Here is a 16,767-nt window from a genome sequence, read left to right as displayed (position 1 = left end):
AGACCATCCTGAAGCCATCAGATGCTATGTTGAAGACCTCAGGGCTCAAGGATTCGAGATTGACCTTGATGATTTCGTCAGCAGACTTCCACCAGCTCCAGAGTTTCCTTCTCCTCCCAAGAAGAAAACCAAGAGGAAGATGGTTCTGGACGAATCCTCAGAGGAATCTGATGTCCCTCTGGTCAAGAAGGCGAAGAGCAAGCCTGATGATGATGATGGTGATGATAGTGAGGATGGTCCTCCAAAGAAGAAGCAGAAGAAAGTCAGAATTGTGGTGAAGCCTACTCGGGTGGAACCAGCTGCTGCAGAGGTCAGAAGGACTGAACCTCCTGCCAGAGTGACTCGATCATCAGCACATACAAGTAAGCCTGCACTTACCTCTGATGATGATTTGAATTTATTTGATGCACTCCCAATTTCTGCCTTACTCCAACACTCTTCAAATCCCCTCACTCCTATTCATGAATCCCAGCCAGCCGCACAAACCACCTCTCCACCACATTCCCCAAGATCTTCATTCTTTCAACCTTCTCCTACTGAAGCACCACTCTGGAATTTGCTTCAGAACCAACCCTCTAGGTCAGAAGATCCAACCTCTCTCCTTACCATTCCATACGACCCATTAACTTCTGAACCCATCATCCCCAACCAACCAGAACCCAAACCAACAGAACCACAACCCAGAACGTCTGATCACTCTGCTCCCAGAGCATCAGCACGTCCTGCTGTCAGAACCACGGATACAGACTCTTCATCAGCCTTCACACCTGTATCCTTCCCCATCAATGTCATTGACTCTCCTCCCTCCAATACCTCTGAATCACTTAGAAAATTCATGGAGGTTAGGAAAGAGAAGGTATCTGCCTTGGAAGAATATTACCTTACCTGTCCAAGCCCTAGGCAATATCCTGGCCCTAGACCTGAACGTCTAGTTGACCCAGATGAACCTATCTTGGCCAATCCTATCCAAGAGGCAGACCCCTTTGTCCAACAGGCTCACCCTGTCCCTGACCAACAAGAGCCAATTCAACCAGACCCTGAACCTGAACAATCAGTATCTAACCAATCCTCGGTTAGATCACCTCACCCTCTGGTTGAAACTTCAGACCCTCACCGTGGAACCTCTGAACCCAATGCTCCCATAATTAACATTGGTTCTCCACAAGGTGCCTCTGAAGCTCATAGCAGCAATCACCCAGCCTCTCCTGCACTCAACCTCTCCATCATTCCCTATACTCACCTTCAACCCACATCTCTCTCTGAGTGCATCAATATTTTCAATCATGAAGCCTCCTTGAGGCTCCGCAATGTGCACGGTCAGACTGACCTCAGTGAGAATGCTGAAAATGTGGCTGATGAGTGGAACAATTTGAGCACTTGGCTGGTGGCTCAGTTTCCCGTTATGCTGCAGCTCCTGCATGCAGAGGGAAGTCAGAGCATTGAGGCTGCAAAGCAAAGGTTTGCTAGGAGGGTGACTCTTCATGAACTCGAACAGAGAACCAAGCTTCTTGAAGCCATTGAAGAAGCCAAGAGACAGAAAGAACAAGAAGAAGAAGCTGCCCGTCAAGCAGCAGCTCAGGCTGAACAAGCCAGACTTGAGGCAGAACGTCTTGAAGCTGAGGCTGAGGCAGAGCGACTTGCACCAGTTCTGTTTACTCCTGCTGCTTCTGCTTCTATTCCAGAACCTCAAGCTGCTCAGAACGTTCCTTCCAGCTCTACTCCGACAAGCTCATCCAGACTCGACATCATGGAACAACGTCTTGACACTCATGAATCCATGCTGATTGAGATGAAGCACATGATGATGGAACTTCTGCGCCGTACTGACAAATCTTAGTTTTTTAGGATCTCTTCTTTTTCTTCCTTTTCCTTTTTATTTAACGTTGTTTTATTTAAACTCTGCTTATTTACTTACTTTAATTTGTTCATTTGTGATTCTATATGCATATATCTATATATATTTGTGTCACATATGTTTGCAAAACCTGTTTTATTCATAATTGTTCTATGTTTACATCATAATTCTTTCCATCATACATTATTCCCTATCTCTAGAATGGAGGATCCTTCCTCATTCTTCTGCATTCTTGGCGCTGCTCCACTCTTTCCTTCTCCAGACGATCCAATGCATACTCTATGTTGCCAAGTTTGATGCTCAGATCATCTTTTTCTAGACTATCTTCTGTCGTCTTGAGTCTCTTTTCCACAGTCTCCTTCTCTTCCAGCAGATTCAGCTCCCGCTGGCAAAGCTCCTGAATCTCTTCCACGAAGCAGAGGAACTCCTTCAGATCTTTCTCCATCTCTGGACCAAGATCTTCTTCAAGCAGTGTCTTCGTCAGCTCTTGTATGGTCTTTGTACCATCGGGATGCCTAATATTGAGGAACATATCTTCCTCAAACGCCTTCCTTCTGAGCTCTTCTAATGCCATTCTGTATGATGCCATTTTTTTTCTGAATATTATTCGAGGTGTGAAGCTTACCTTTCTCTCCAACGTTTTTATAGGCTTCACTTTCTCTCTGAAAGTTAATGCTCTTACAGTTTCTCGAGGTTAAGTACTTGGTAACTGACCCTTCTATTTCCTCACTTGACCGGTGGTAAACGTTCATCCCTTGCATTAACTCTTCTATTTATTATCGCCTCACTCTGATTCTTACATCGTCTTCATTTTCTTTCAACTTAGACCTTCTCTACGGGGGAAGTACCTTGTACTTCAAGCTAAGTTTTTCACACCCCAAGCTTTTTGCTTATGACAAAAAGGGGGAGTAAACCCAGTTTTTGATGTGTAAGATGTGTTAGTGTAACTTATTTTTCTTTTGGAGATTTTAAGAGTTCCACCTTCATGACCATAGATGTGTCACTGGGCAAATACAAGGAATACATTTCACTTCTTCTGAAGTGATTCTAAGTTGACTCTGATACCCAAGACTCTGATACCTTGTCCATGACTCTGATCACTTATGCGCTCTGATTATTCGTTTTTCATCTATGTCATAAGCTTTTCACTCTGAACTCTTATATGATTTAGCTCAGAATCTAGACTTTACTAACGTTTTCATCAAGTATTAGATTCAGGGGGAGCTAAGCTCAGAATCAAGCAGTGACTTGAATTCAGAATGAGCAAGATAAACTATTCACATCAGGATAAGTCTTATTCTATATCTCTAAACTCTGAGTGAATTCAGTTTAATGTTTAAGAATTGTTCATCAAAAATCTTAGTTTTGTCATCATCAAAAAGGGGGAGATTGTAAGATCAAGTTTTGATCTAGTAGTACAACTCTATGTTTTGATGATTACAAGTTAACCTTTTGATATGAACAATTGTGGTACTCTAACGTGTTTTTCTGAGTGTGCTATTTACAGGCTCTGACCCTGACTCAATTTCACACAAATCAGAAGCACTGTGTATAAAGGGTAACCCAAGCAACGCTTTCGCATTCACCATGTTCAGTATGAACAGTGGAAAAGCTTCAGAAGATCTGAAGCTATACAAACTCTGATGAGGACTCAGTCGCTAGAAGCTCTGATGATCCAGAAGTTCTGACTGTTGGGTCCAGGTGGGCCAGCATCCTGCCTGCAGGTAGCATTCGAAACGGGGCGCTGTCTGCTACGCTATAAGAAATAACGTTGCGCCCTCACTAACACCAATTGGTTTTGGCGTAGTGGTAAGCGCGTGATCCTACAAGTGGTATCAGAGCCAGGTCCCGTGTTCGAATCCCACGGAAGGCATGCTGTGCAGCTAGTTTGGCTGGCAGGTGCTGGGGGGGGGGGATTGTTGGGTCCAGGTGGGCCAGCATCCTGCCTGTAGGTAGCATTCGAAACGGGGCGCTGTCTGCTACGCTATAAGAAATAACGTTGCGCCCTCACTAACACCAATTGGTTTTGGCGTAGTGGTAAGCGCGTGATCCTACACCTTATGCTTCAGAGTCGAAAATTCTGGCTTGAGATTTTAGTTGCATAAAGGTTAGAAAAAATTGTAGAGCCCTTTTTTTCCCTTCCTTTTTCAATTCTTAATGTTATCTTGAATTCCATCTTGCAATTACAGTATTTTATTTTAGACTTTATCCTGAGGCTAAGGCAACAATTCAGAGTTGGTGTTTTGAGAAACGAAAATTTCATAGTGGAATATATAGTATGCAGGTTTTAGCAAGCACATAAAATCTAAGACTGTGTCAACTTTGAGCAATTACTTATGTTCTTTTTCAATAGATAATACCTATGTTAGCTAGAATGTTGCAATTTTCATTGCTTTATTTTAATGGTAACAGGGGCACATTGGGAAGTCTTGTTGGGGTGTTTTTCTTTGTATTGTATTGGTGAAACAAGTAAATTTGTGGTGGTAGTGATTCTAGTTAAAGGAAATAGAACTTCCTGGGGTCTTGAGTCCCCAGAATATGTCTTCAGACTGCCCATAGATATATACATGGTTAACAAGTGCTACAGCGCTTCTGTATAGGGATGTTTTAGTATGCACTTATATTAAAGCGCTTTTTGATAGAAATGTTGTAGTAAACACATATATTAAAGCGTTTCATAATTGAAGTGATTAGTAGAAAGACTTATTAAAGCGCTACTTTCTAAAATTCGCTTTAGCATATGCACTTTTTAAACCGCTTCTTTTACAAAAGCGCTTTAGAACAATACATGTTCTACAATGCTTTCTAAAAAAGCGCTTGACAGTACTACAGCGGTAAGTTCTACAGCGCTTCATAAGCGTTGTAAAAGTTAAAAAATAAGCGCGAATGGTAGTTCCACCATTCCAGTATGCAGTTGATAGTCAATCCACTCTCCCTTCTTATTGGTGCACCGAAGAGTAGCATTGCCGACGTATCACCCAAGCCCCATCCTTATGCTCGTCACGGAGCGTCAACTCCCAAGAATGCACTGCGCTCTTGGTTAAAGTCATATGGGCCCCCCTAGAACAAACAAATAACACATAACAGAGAGTCAGTTCCCATGCAAAAGTCACAAATAAAAACGGTTCATGGTAATCATCCAATGAAATATCAGTCCCATATTCTCACATCTAGAGTTAGCAATCCTAAGGTTTAGTTAGGCTAACGTCCTCACCATCACACAACCACCTCAACACCTTGGATCCAGTCTCGATCATCCGCAGATGAACAACACAAGGGGACCACACAGTCGACCGAAGTCACGTGGAGACCACACAGTCAATCCACAAGTTCTCAAGGAGACCACGCAGTCAATCCTTATCTCATGACTAAATCATGGTTATCACGTGGAGACCACACAGTCAATCCACAAACTCCCTCGCGTGCAAGTTACCGTTTGTCTCTAACGGCACCATCGTTCTCATGGTCCATAGCCTATACCCTAGCACTATAACCATATCAATCACTACTTGCAAACGAGTTCGCATCTCTAGGTTTAGCTACTAATATTATATCCTAGAGTTAAGTTAATAAATCATCAAGCATAGTGTAATCAACAGGAGGGTTAGAGTTTTGTCCCATTCTTCACAAAAGTAGAAGATTATCAAGCAAACTCTCATCATGTAAACATAGTCAACGCCTAAACCGTAGAGAGCATTAGGGTTTCGGCCAAGCATCTCTAATACATCAATTAATCATGCTTCTTTACATATCAAGTAGTAAAAATCAGCAACTTACAACAACTTAAAACAATTAGGCAAGAAGATAAAAAAAAAGGCGCCTAACCCTAACAAATTAGGGTTCGACTGTACCAATACTAGGTATAGGGTTTACCAAAACTTGTTATCATGCTTAATCATACAACTCATGAAAAATCCAGCAAGTTTTTCATTCATGTTCATCATCACACAACTCATTCTAACACATGTTATTGACTACCAACATAGATCCAAGCATATACATTAAGTTTGGCATGGTTTTGCCTAAGAATTTTCATAGATCATGGCATCACACATTTAGAGAATGTAAAAACAGAAGCTTTGACCCTAAAACATGTTCAAGAAGAGACTCTACTCATCATATAAAAGTTTCACATGTTAGAGAGATCACCTATCATCAATCATACATAGTTTTGCAATCATAGGACAAGAATCATGAAGCACATAGCCTAGACTCTACCCAAACCCGAAAAAGCCCTTACCTTTGTCGATCTAGAAATCAAGAAGAGGGATAGATGGTTGAAGAAGATGATCACGGTCTCCTCTCCTTGCTCTACTTCTCACGAACACCTTCTTCTCCCTTGCTCCTCTCTCTCTCGTGCGTCTCCCTCTCTCTTTCTCTCTCAAGAAACCCTTTTTCTTTTCTTTGATGAAAACTTATGTGAATGAGGATGTGTTTTTGCCTTTCTATTTCAGCTCTCTAGACTTGAGGAAGAAAAAGAAAATCTCCCCCCTTTTCTCCTATATATGGCCGGCAGCCACAGACACACACAACTAGGGTTTTTGCAAAACTTTTCCTAATTAAAACCCTTTTAAAACTATTATTTAAATCCTTAATCTTTTAAAATATATAAATTTGACTACAAAAGGTTTTCAATCAGATATGAGAAGATCCTTGATGGTTTTAAAAACTCAAATATTGATCCCTCATTAATTGAAAGTCAATGAGTCAAAATCCCTAAAATCTCTCCCTCATAAAACCTAGCCAGAAAAGGAAAATAGTTGCAAAAGATTCATTTTTCCTCCTCCTCATGCCTTGGCCGTCCACCACCTTCACCATGCTCAGATTTTCTCAAAAAAATATTTAAAATAATAATTTAAATAAAAACCCAAAATAATTAATGCATTAAATACACAATTTCCCTCCTAAATGCATCAAAACTTCAAATTTAAATTCAAAAACCTTATCAATGGTTTTATCTCCAAACTTTAGTGCTCCACTCTCATAATAACTCAAAAATATTTTCAGAATTAATTATTTAATAAACCATAGGTTTTAAAATAATTAAATACATTTTATTTAAATAAAACCTCCAAAAATAAAACAAAGCAATATTTCCTCATGGAATATTCTTAAAATCATGCCCAGCACCTCGCCATAAGGTTTGGCCCACGAAACTGTACTCGCCGACTCGATTCGCCAACTCATCGCCGTTGTCGGGCCAAATTTAACCTAAAAGTCGTCGGAAAATAACCCTAGCGATATTACAGTCAAAACGATCGTAATGAGGAGTACATCGTCGTCTAGATATTATTAAGGTCTAATAATGTCCCTAATAAAATAATTTCCGTTTCTAAATGCATAGTATCACATATAACACAAATAGTTCACAGAATATTATTCAATATTATTATTAAAATAATATACCCTAAAACCGGGTCTTACACTTTTAGCCGACATCTGCAATAGGTTAGCATAAATGTAAGACCTGGATTTTCAGAACAAGCTAATTTTCGACTCACGCGTAGAATCAGTGTAAGCGTGACAGGAGTTTGATATTTGAGAAAGATTAATGAAGAAGAAAGTCCAGGAATTGCTTGAGGAATGTTGCGTAGTCGTTTTCAGAGTTAGTGCGAGTCGTCTGCACACCTGCCTTATGGCGAGTGTGTCCAGTATAGGCTATGTCGCTTTTAGAGCAACGTTTTAAGTGAGATTTTGAACTCTTGGAAAATTTAAAGATTCTCTTTATTTTTCCTTCGACCAGCGTTTCATTTCGGAACTCTGGACTGTACGCACGATAGGTTTCACTTTTCGGAAGTCCGCCGACGCTAATTTCTTTGCTTCGAAACCCTAGTTTTGAGCGATGGATGAAGACTTTTTCTATTCGGGACTTCTAACGAAGATTCCGTCCGCGTTGCCAGACTTGTTTCGACGTTTCCAATCTTTCTTCAGTAGGAAGTTTTATTGTTTGAGCATCACAGCAAAAAGTAGTTTTTCGGGACAGACTATCTTACACCGTTTTTGGGATTTTGGATATCGTTTTTCCCAAATCTTAGATAATTGTTTTGAGTTCTGGAATTCTGACGCCAGAATCTCTCTTAGAATTTCTCGGTGAACGTGCTGCAAAAATCGAAATCGCGAAATTTTCATTTTCCCGCGATTTCACCCGCCTATAAATAGGCGAAAAAGCAAAATATCTTCATTTTCCTTCCACCTTGGGGCCGCGAGTTAGGGGAGAGAGGGAGAGAAGAATTTTTCGCGAAAACTCGACCAATCTTCGCGCAGTTCGTCCCTACCTCTAGGTATCGAGGTAACTATCATGAATCCTACCTCTGATTACTGTTTCTGCTGAGTTTCTGAAGTCGTTTCTGTGCTTACAGTTTTGAGTTTTTTCTAAAATGGTCCGATTTCTTCGATTTCTTGGTTGGGTTATGTTCTCTAGGTTCCCATGAGCCTAAAACCTCTTTCAGTAAACGCTGATTGTGATCCAATTGTCCAGGATCTGAAAAACTGTTTCAAAACCCTTTTTGTCTCACATTTCGAAACTTTATTGTCGAAAAGCTGTAATCTGACTTCGTGCCTTTAGGATTTGTTGTCACAGATGTCATGAGGATCATTGCTGTCAAATTTGTTTTCAGAACTGATAACTTCGAAGTTTTGAGCCTTTATTTTGGACCAAAATGCCCCTGGATAGTCGTATTTCGACCCGATTGTCCGAAAATTGTTCTGACAGTTTCTTTGCTTTAGTTTTACCCTAAAACTACCTTGTAAACTGATTTGATCGAAGAAAAAGAGTCGAAGCTCTTTTTTCCTTAAGGGTCGTGGGCTATTCCTTTAGGGGGGGAGTTTTTCGTTTTCGAAAACTTGTCTTTTCGTACCCGATGGTCGTATTCTGAAGCTTTAATGCTTTGTCTATTATTTATGTGTTGTTTTGCGATCGAACTAATCGATTTTGTGTGGATTCTGCTTTGTTTTCTCCGAGGTTCAGTTGAAGGAACTTTGGAAGGTTCAGAGCACTTGAGTGAAGGAGCTTGTGATTTCGAAGCTGGATCAGCTCGAGGTTAGGGAAACTTACTATATTAGCTATGATTGCATGATAGGTGTCGATAAATTCGACTTATGCTTTATCTGATGTTGTTTATGATGATGAGTTGATGTTATGATGCTTTTCCATAACTTGTGATGTTGTGTTTTTGTTGGATTGTGCGTTTTGACGCAATTTCGGAGTGGAGATTCATTGGTCTGGTGATCTTTGATATTTCGGGTTGGATGAACAACCCTAGGCGAGTTCAAATGTGGGGTTTGAGACTTAGCCATCTGTTGGGGTTCGTTTGAATACTTAGACTTTCCCCGGGAAACTTCTTTTGGAGGGTTTTTGGAAAACTTAGAATGATTAGAATTTCGAAAACTAGAGACTTTGGGAAACTTAGACTTTGAGAAATAAACTCATAACTTGACTAATTCGAATCGAAACAATTTTTATTAACGTTTAAGGATAGGAGAACTGAAGGGGAAAATATTTACGAAAGACGGGGAAAAGTCGACTTTGTTGTGGATTTGGAGAGTTATTGGAATTGGGAAAGCCACTAAGGTGAGCTATGGTGATAATTGAAAGTCACCGAGTACTCTAGTAATGTCATTCTTCAACTTTCTCAAGAGGGCTCTAGGAACAAATCTTGTGGTGAACTTCTCGGCTAGATCCTCCCAAGATGTAATGCTACCTTGGGGCTGTGAGTTCAACCACTCTTCAGTTGTGTCCCTCAATGAGAATGGAAACAAGCTCAAGCGGATTGTATCCGCTGAGATATTTTGCATTCTATTGGAGTTGCAATTGAGGATGAACCGCTCCATGTTTGCATACTGATTTTGGCTTACCAAATTGATAAATGCCGGTCTCAGCTCAAAGTTTCCCATGCCATCGGGGAAAACAATGCTGCCGGGATAGTCATAACTCATGGCAGCCATGGTGAGGTCTCTCAAAGAGCGGTTGACATTTTCTACCTCTTGCTCTACAAGTCTTTGAGCAAGGGCCTCTTGCACCCTTGCGTCTATGTGCGCTTGCATCTCCTCTTCCGTCATTTGGGCAGCCATGGCGGCAACCTCAGCAGCTCTTTGTTAAGCTCAATGACGGTGGAGAGTACATTCAGGCTCCGGATCAAACACCAATGGAACCGTGTCAAGCCTACCTTGCATACACTGAAATAAAAAAACCAAAGAAAAGGTTAGTAACAACTATTCAATGCAATGTTTAGAAATACTACAAACTTGTCACTTAAACCGAAAACCACAAACAGTCCCCGACAACGGCGCCAAAAACTTGTTGGACAATCTGCAAGTGCACAAATATCTCAGGGTTTTAATATCAAATCCACAGGGTCTGTGAGTGAGAACTATGGTTTAAGCTTGAAGCTTGTGAGTTTGAAAGCAAGTAAATTTCAGATTTTGATTTGGTTGATTGTAATAAAAGGGTTTGCAAAATAAGCAAAAGTAAAGAGTTGAAAATATCAATTGATAAAGATTCCTTGGGTTATCGATCATCCAATCCTCTCTAGTCAACCTACCCTATGCATATGAAACCTTGATTCAATCCCTTGTTGCTCTAGCCTAGTTACTCACTTATTGATTCCTCACATAAGCAATTCTCCCATACTAAAAGCTAAGCCCAATTCCTTGTGTACTTAGTCATTTATATGAGGTTTTAGATCATGCAAATTCAGGCCAACAAAACCCAACCCACACTCTATTCCTAGTAGCAAGCATAGAAGGATCAATCTCAACCCAACTCCCTAAACCACAACAATCTTCCGATATGATTATAGTTTAGCCTTTAGCAAGGGTGCTCAAGCATGGACGCTCAAGCACTGCCCTGGGGCGCTTGAGCGCCGATAAGGCAGAAGCAAAAATCCCTCATCTAGAAGGCTGGCGCTCAGGCGCCAGGCACGGGCGCTTGGGCGCCAGACACACGTTTCTGTGACTTTTTGGCTTCTTGTAACCCCCCTTTGATTGTTTCCATCAATTCTTCAAGCTTTTTGGCCTTCCTTCTTCATGAGTTACCGACTGAAGCACTTAAGGACCAAGATAAGGAAAAATATCGAGAAATTCAAAGGGCTTTTAAGCACAATAGTCCTCATAATTCCATGGAAAACAAATGCAAGTCCTAAACTATATAAAAATGCAAGAAAGACCCTTATAAAACTACATAATTACTAAAACCAAACAAAAACTCAAATAAAGATAAAAATGCATGAGAATGCATGAAACACTACATGAGACAAAGAGAAAAGACTCAAAACTCACAAAGAAATGATCCTAAAAACACTACTAAAATAGGGTCATCAAGTATCTACCCAAGAATTTGTCTACCGCCTCATACTTGGCGGCGTTCAAAAGCTTCACACTATCAAGCACATTAAACTTGGCAATGAAGCAGTTGATTTTCTTGTCCTCATTGGTTAGGGAGTCATCATCAACATCCATCACCCTAGGGGCTTTTCAGTCCAATAAAATGGGAATCAGACGATCCCATCTCTATAGGTGAAGAGCTCAAGGTATTCACGATGGTCGAAAACCCTAAAGAGTCTTTGGTTGACAACCCTTTCTTAACATTTCTTTTGAAAGGGGTAAAATGCCGGCAGTCAGGCCTTGCTTTTATTAAGACCCATCCAGCGGTCAAGAAGGACTTGCGGTCAACATCGTAGTTGGGTTGTTATTTTTTCCAAGCAATTATGGTGGATTTCGAAGACAAGATTGCTGGGTTGTGAAGAAATGAGAAGAATTGGGATCTTGTAATGGTGTGCTGTTGGTGTCGTATTGGATATGGTGTTTTGAGCCTTAATTTCAAGTCTGATAATGTTGTTTTGGGTTGGATGTCTCGGGGTGATAGCTTGGTAATAGCTCGTTTTTGGCTTTTGGGTAGTGTACTTTAGGTTGTGTACTATTTTTCCTTCACTATGGTTTTCTCCACTGTATTTTTCTTAGTAAGCTTTTAATGAAGCACAGTCCTTAAGTATAACTCCAAAGAAGGAGAGTCTTTTTGGCCCTGTTTTTTACTGGATTTGGGGTGTTAGTTTCCATATTTATAAGAGCGTTGTTATTATGTAATGTTATCTTTCAATAATATAATAGTATATACAACTTTCGAAAAAAAAAAACTATGAGACATAATTACTTTTTTAATACTTTATATTTTTTATTTAAGATTAAATTTGATAATTTAAAGAAATATTCAGTAATTTAGCAATTCTCCTTGATAGTTCTAATTATAATTAATAGTTTCTTAAGTGCTTTTAAATTTTAGTTCCTCCCACCACCCACTACTGCCACTACCATCACCTTCCACAACCATCACCATCGCCGCCTCCACCACCTCAATCACCATTGTCATCACTGCTAGCATTACATACCCAACACCACCACTACCGCTACAACCATCTCCCTCCGCCAACGCCGCCTCAATCACCATTGTCATCATTGTATATAATGAGGTATATGTGATGAGAAAAAAGATGATACACTGACATGATATTGTAAAGTTTTTTGCACTGTCAACCAATTAGATCGTAAAGATCACTACTAGAAAATACGGGATTTAGCGGCGGTTTGATAGCGGCAGTTTATTGAAACATCGCCGCTAAATGTTTTCCTTTAAGGCAGTTGGGCAACTGATGGAATTGACGTCGGTTGTTTTGCCTTATCGTCGGTTTAAACCGCCAGTAAACTATTTATAGTTAAAAAAAAAACTAAACCTATTTTTAGATCCATTTCTCACTCCTCACTCATTCATTTCTCACTCTCTCTCCACCGTCCCGTCTCTCTCTGTTTTCCACCACCGTTCTCCGCCATCGTTCTCCACCAGCGTTCTCCACCAGCTTTCTCCACCGTCGCAAATCATCTCTCTTTGGCAGTCGTCCCTCTCCCTCGGCACCATGGTTCTCCGCCATCTCCAATCTATTCGATCTCTTCCCACTGAAGGCGAGTTTTATTTCAATCCTCTTTGTTTTCTTCGATTGCAAATCTGAGATGACTCTTTACTTTGATTTCAAATCTGAAGATCATTGATATCTTCAATTTGATTTCAAATCTGAAAATCTAGGGTTGTGTTTAGTCTGATTTTTGTTAATTTTTGTTTTACATTTATTTTAAATTGCAGAATCTGAAGATGTGATGGAATCTGAAGTTGATTCAATCTGAAGTTCCCCTTCAATCGGTAGTACCATCTCTCTATACTTTTAGAATGCAGTTTTGTTGATTATGGAACTTTGATCTTTGTTGTGTAGTTTTGGTAAATAGAGAATCAACTCAGGCTTTGTTATAAATCAAATAGGAAGCACATAACGAAGTTCAGTTTAGGATATAGTGTTTTCAATGAATAACTATAAGGTCTGTACTGCACTGTGCACATTACCAAGTTTAATTGTTTTGGTTGGTAACTAGTAGATAATACACAAGCATTTGTAATTTCATGATAATCTTTCTGTTATCAGTATGCTTCTTGTAGATTGGTGGGGAGTATGGATTTTAAAGACTAGATAAGATTTTATTGTGTGTAGTAAAATCGTAATGATTCCTTCACACTTGATAAAGTTATAGTTTAGTTTTCTTTGAAAGGCCTTGACCACAATGGGACTCTTTCTTTCCTTATTCTCCTTTACCACCGTTTGTTATATTTCTTGTAAATTCCCTTTAAGTTTGATACCTCTCTAAAAATTGTGTGCCCTGACAACTTTGCATTGTGGTGTTATTTAGAGAGTAATCAGTCTAAGTAGAAATAGTCTCGTAGAAGATTCTAGGAGCTCCTATCAGAGAGTGAAGTCAATTGAATGTAGTTTCAGAAGGTTGCAATTTGAGAGTTGTAAGCATCAGATTCATTTTCCCATGCGTACTTTATAACTCTAAATAATCATGTGGTAGTTATCAAAAAAAGTATGTTGAAGTATTGAACCTGTTTGATATTTATCATCTGAAAAATTTTAAACTGTATTATACTGTATGTTGGCTTCCCTTTTAGTTGTGAGAATTCTTTGAGCATCAGATATGTGCTGGATTCATTGAGTGGCTTAATTCAATCACCTGAAATCAGAAAGCATCATATATGTGAAGAATTTAGGCCTAACATTGAGTCATTTGTTCTACCTAAATGTTAATCTTTTTATTGTATCATTTGTTCTCTTCCATGGAGGAATACAAAGATATGTTTACATTGTTGCGGATTTTCAGTTCTCTCTTTACTCAGTTGAACATCATAGTGTGTTAACCCTCTTGATTTCTATTTTGTAACATCTTTTTTTTCATTGCAATTTGACTATATTTGACCTTTATGGAACCTGTTCCTTTTTCAGTTTTTATTTTATTGATAGACTACAAGGACTTAGAATCTCAACTCTCAATACATGTATTGTCATACATGCCATTCCACCGGATCTAGCCAATGGGATAGATAACCTTGTAAGCTATACTTGTCAATACATGTATTGCCATACATGCCTTCCATACTTTTCTTGGATGTGTTTACAATATTAATAAACCACTCTTTTATATTTTTTGCAGACTCCTAGTCATCACCAAGCAAAGTAAAGAAAAAGGCATAACATAGCCCTATTGTAAGTAACACTGGTCAATACATAGCCCGTATATTGTAAGCTTGTTGTTATTCTCTTTGGTAAGGATAGGAAGCTAAATCATAGACAGCTAATGCTAAAAAATCTTTTGTGCATGAATTAACTCAAGGCAATGCTGCATGACAATGTGACAATGCTAAAAACTCTTCATCTAAACACAAGAAGAGTTTTGGCCTCCTTCAAACAAAATTAAGAGCAAACTCCTTCAAGTTACATAATAAAATGTTTCTGTTTAGCCATAGGTGTCAACAAAATGGGAAGATGAAAAACAAAAGTCAAACACCAACTGTTTATGGCATTAATATTTTACTGTTGATCTTATGTTATCTGTGTAATTCATTCTAGCACAATATAACACATTCTTCTATTTTTGTCCGTAGAAACCTGGAGGAGCTTAAAAGAGTTGAGTTGCTGTCAAGATCAGTTGTAGGAAATAAACATGTGGAATAAAACACAAATTCTGAGTGAACTTTGGTCTGTGTATAGATTGTGCTTCATGTTTAATTGTAGTTTCTTCAAGGGCAATGGATGAGACCATGTTGCTTGATATGTTTGGTATTTTTTATCTTTGCTTTCCATATTTGTAATATAAGATGTTCCTCTTGTAATTGTTCTACTGCAGGTTACAGGTTTTGTATATTGTGATCGTGATCATGGTATGAATTTATAAAAAATTCTTAAAAGTAATATAATAAAATGAGTAGCTTGTCTTTACACTCAATTGTATATTCTTAAAAAGTAGTCATATTTTTAAATGCCTTCTATTTTTAAAAATCTAATGGAAAAATTTGATTTATAATCTAAAAAGCTATCAATTGTGCTGTCAAAATGAACTTCTATTGATATAAAGGCACAAACGTGGTGGGGTTTACCAAAATGAACTTTCATTTCATTATAAATTATAATCCCTGTTTAGCACACAAGGTTGCTCTACAGTGTTGTCATTTGTGCTGAAAAAAAACACAACTGTAACTCGAAAATTAGGATCTTTTAAGGTAACAATTAAAGACTATTAAAAAAAATGGCAGAGTGAATTGGTACAAGGATCACACACATACTCATAGCGTGCTCTCACCTCTCTCTCCATTTCTATGATTCATAACTTTTCTTACTCTTTCTCCTTATGAATCCATCTTCTTTTGTTGTCTCTTCTCTGTGGAAAAGAAAACAGCATGGGGAAGCAGAAAAGAAAGCAAGCTCATGAGGATATTGATGCTTCCCTTTCTGACTCAACCACCAACCCCAACAACTAGGTAACCCATGCCAACGCATTTGGGTGAACATGATGATTTTGCCTTTTTAAAGAAGGAATATTTTGTAAAGGTGGCCACCTTTATGAAAATGAAAGTGGTAAAACATGAACTTGGAACCAAAATCTAGTCTTTGCCTCTCATTTTCCCCTTCTATCTCACTTTAAAATGTTATTATGTATTTGGGATTGCTAAATATGTATCTGATGTCTAGAAAATGTGCTAGGGCACTAGATAAAAGTCATTATCCTTTTACTTAATAAAAGTCGGAAGTAGAAATTCAAAAAATAAAAATAAAAATTAAATGATAAGGTTACCGCGACGGTTGAAACCGATGCCATTTATGTAGAACATGTTGCAGCGGTTTAAACCGCCAAAAAAGCATACAATTTAATTCTTCATTGACTCACGGCATTTTTAACCGACGACATTTACGGAGAATAATTTGCTGGGGTTTTAACCGCCACAAAAGTATATGATAAAATACTTTTTTAACTCTCGGCGGTTGCAACCGACGCTATGTTTAAATTGTTCCTGTGCGTCGGTTGCTAAAAAACGATGTTAGAGTGACTCGCGACGCAAGAAACACAGACGGTTGGACAACCAACGAGAAAATTTTTTGCGGCGGTTTAACCGTCGCTATTAACAAATCCAACTGCCGCTAAATAGCGCGTTTTGGTGTAGTGGATGTGCCACATTAATTAATGAAATTAAATAAAAAAATAGATTTTCTCACATTTTTGAAATCTAATTAGTTGGTCGTGTAAAAAAACTTTACACCGTCAATGCATAGAAATTGAACTTATATGTTATTTGAAGGTTTTGTCAAGTTTAGGATAAATTCATGAACTTTATTTTTGTTATATGTCCAGTAAGTAAACAAATGCTAAATAAATTTAAAATCATAACGATATATTCTTTGTCGTTGTTTTATAGTTTATTCGGACACTTGGGTGATATACTTTTATAAAATCCTTTAATTAAATCAACTAGTTTTATGCTTTCAACTAGATTACTAGATGCCCATCAAATAAAACTAGATTACTAGATATATGGCCTTAAAAAT

The 16,767-nt window shown here is 38.6% G+C and overlaps 1 long non-coding RNA gene across 1 annotated transcript; it reads left to right on the top strand.

Annotated features, from left to right (window-relative positions):
- Positions 1-12,978: 12,978 nt before the first annotated feature.
- LOC130735277 (uncharacterized) lies at positions 12,979-15,121 on the top strand. The gene is made up of 4 exons (XR_009018368.1): positions 12,979-13,040; positions 14,173-14,278; positions 14,381-14,433; positions 14,832-15,121. It is a non-coding gene; the product is annotated as an uncharacterized LOC130735277 (long non-coding RNA).
- The last annotated feature ends 1,646 nt before the right edge of the window (positions 15,122-16,767 follow it).

Source organism: Lotus japonicus, chromosome 2 (genome assembly GCF_012489685.1).
Source record: "Lotus japonicus ecotype B-129 chromosome 2, LjGifu_v1.2".
Lineage (NCBI taxonomy): Eukaryota > Viridiplantae > Streptophyta > Magnoliopsida > Fabales > Fabaceae > Lotus > Lotus japonicus.
The sequence above is the reverse complement of the archived record's forward strand: the minus strand, read 5'-3'. Positions and strand labels throughout refer to the sequence as shown.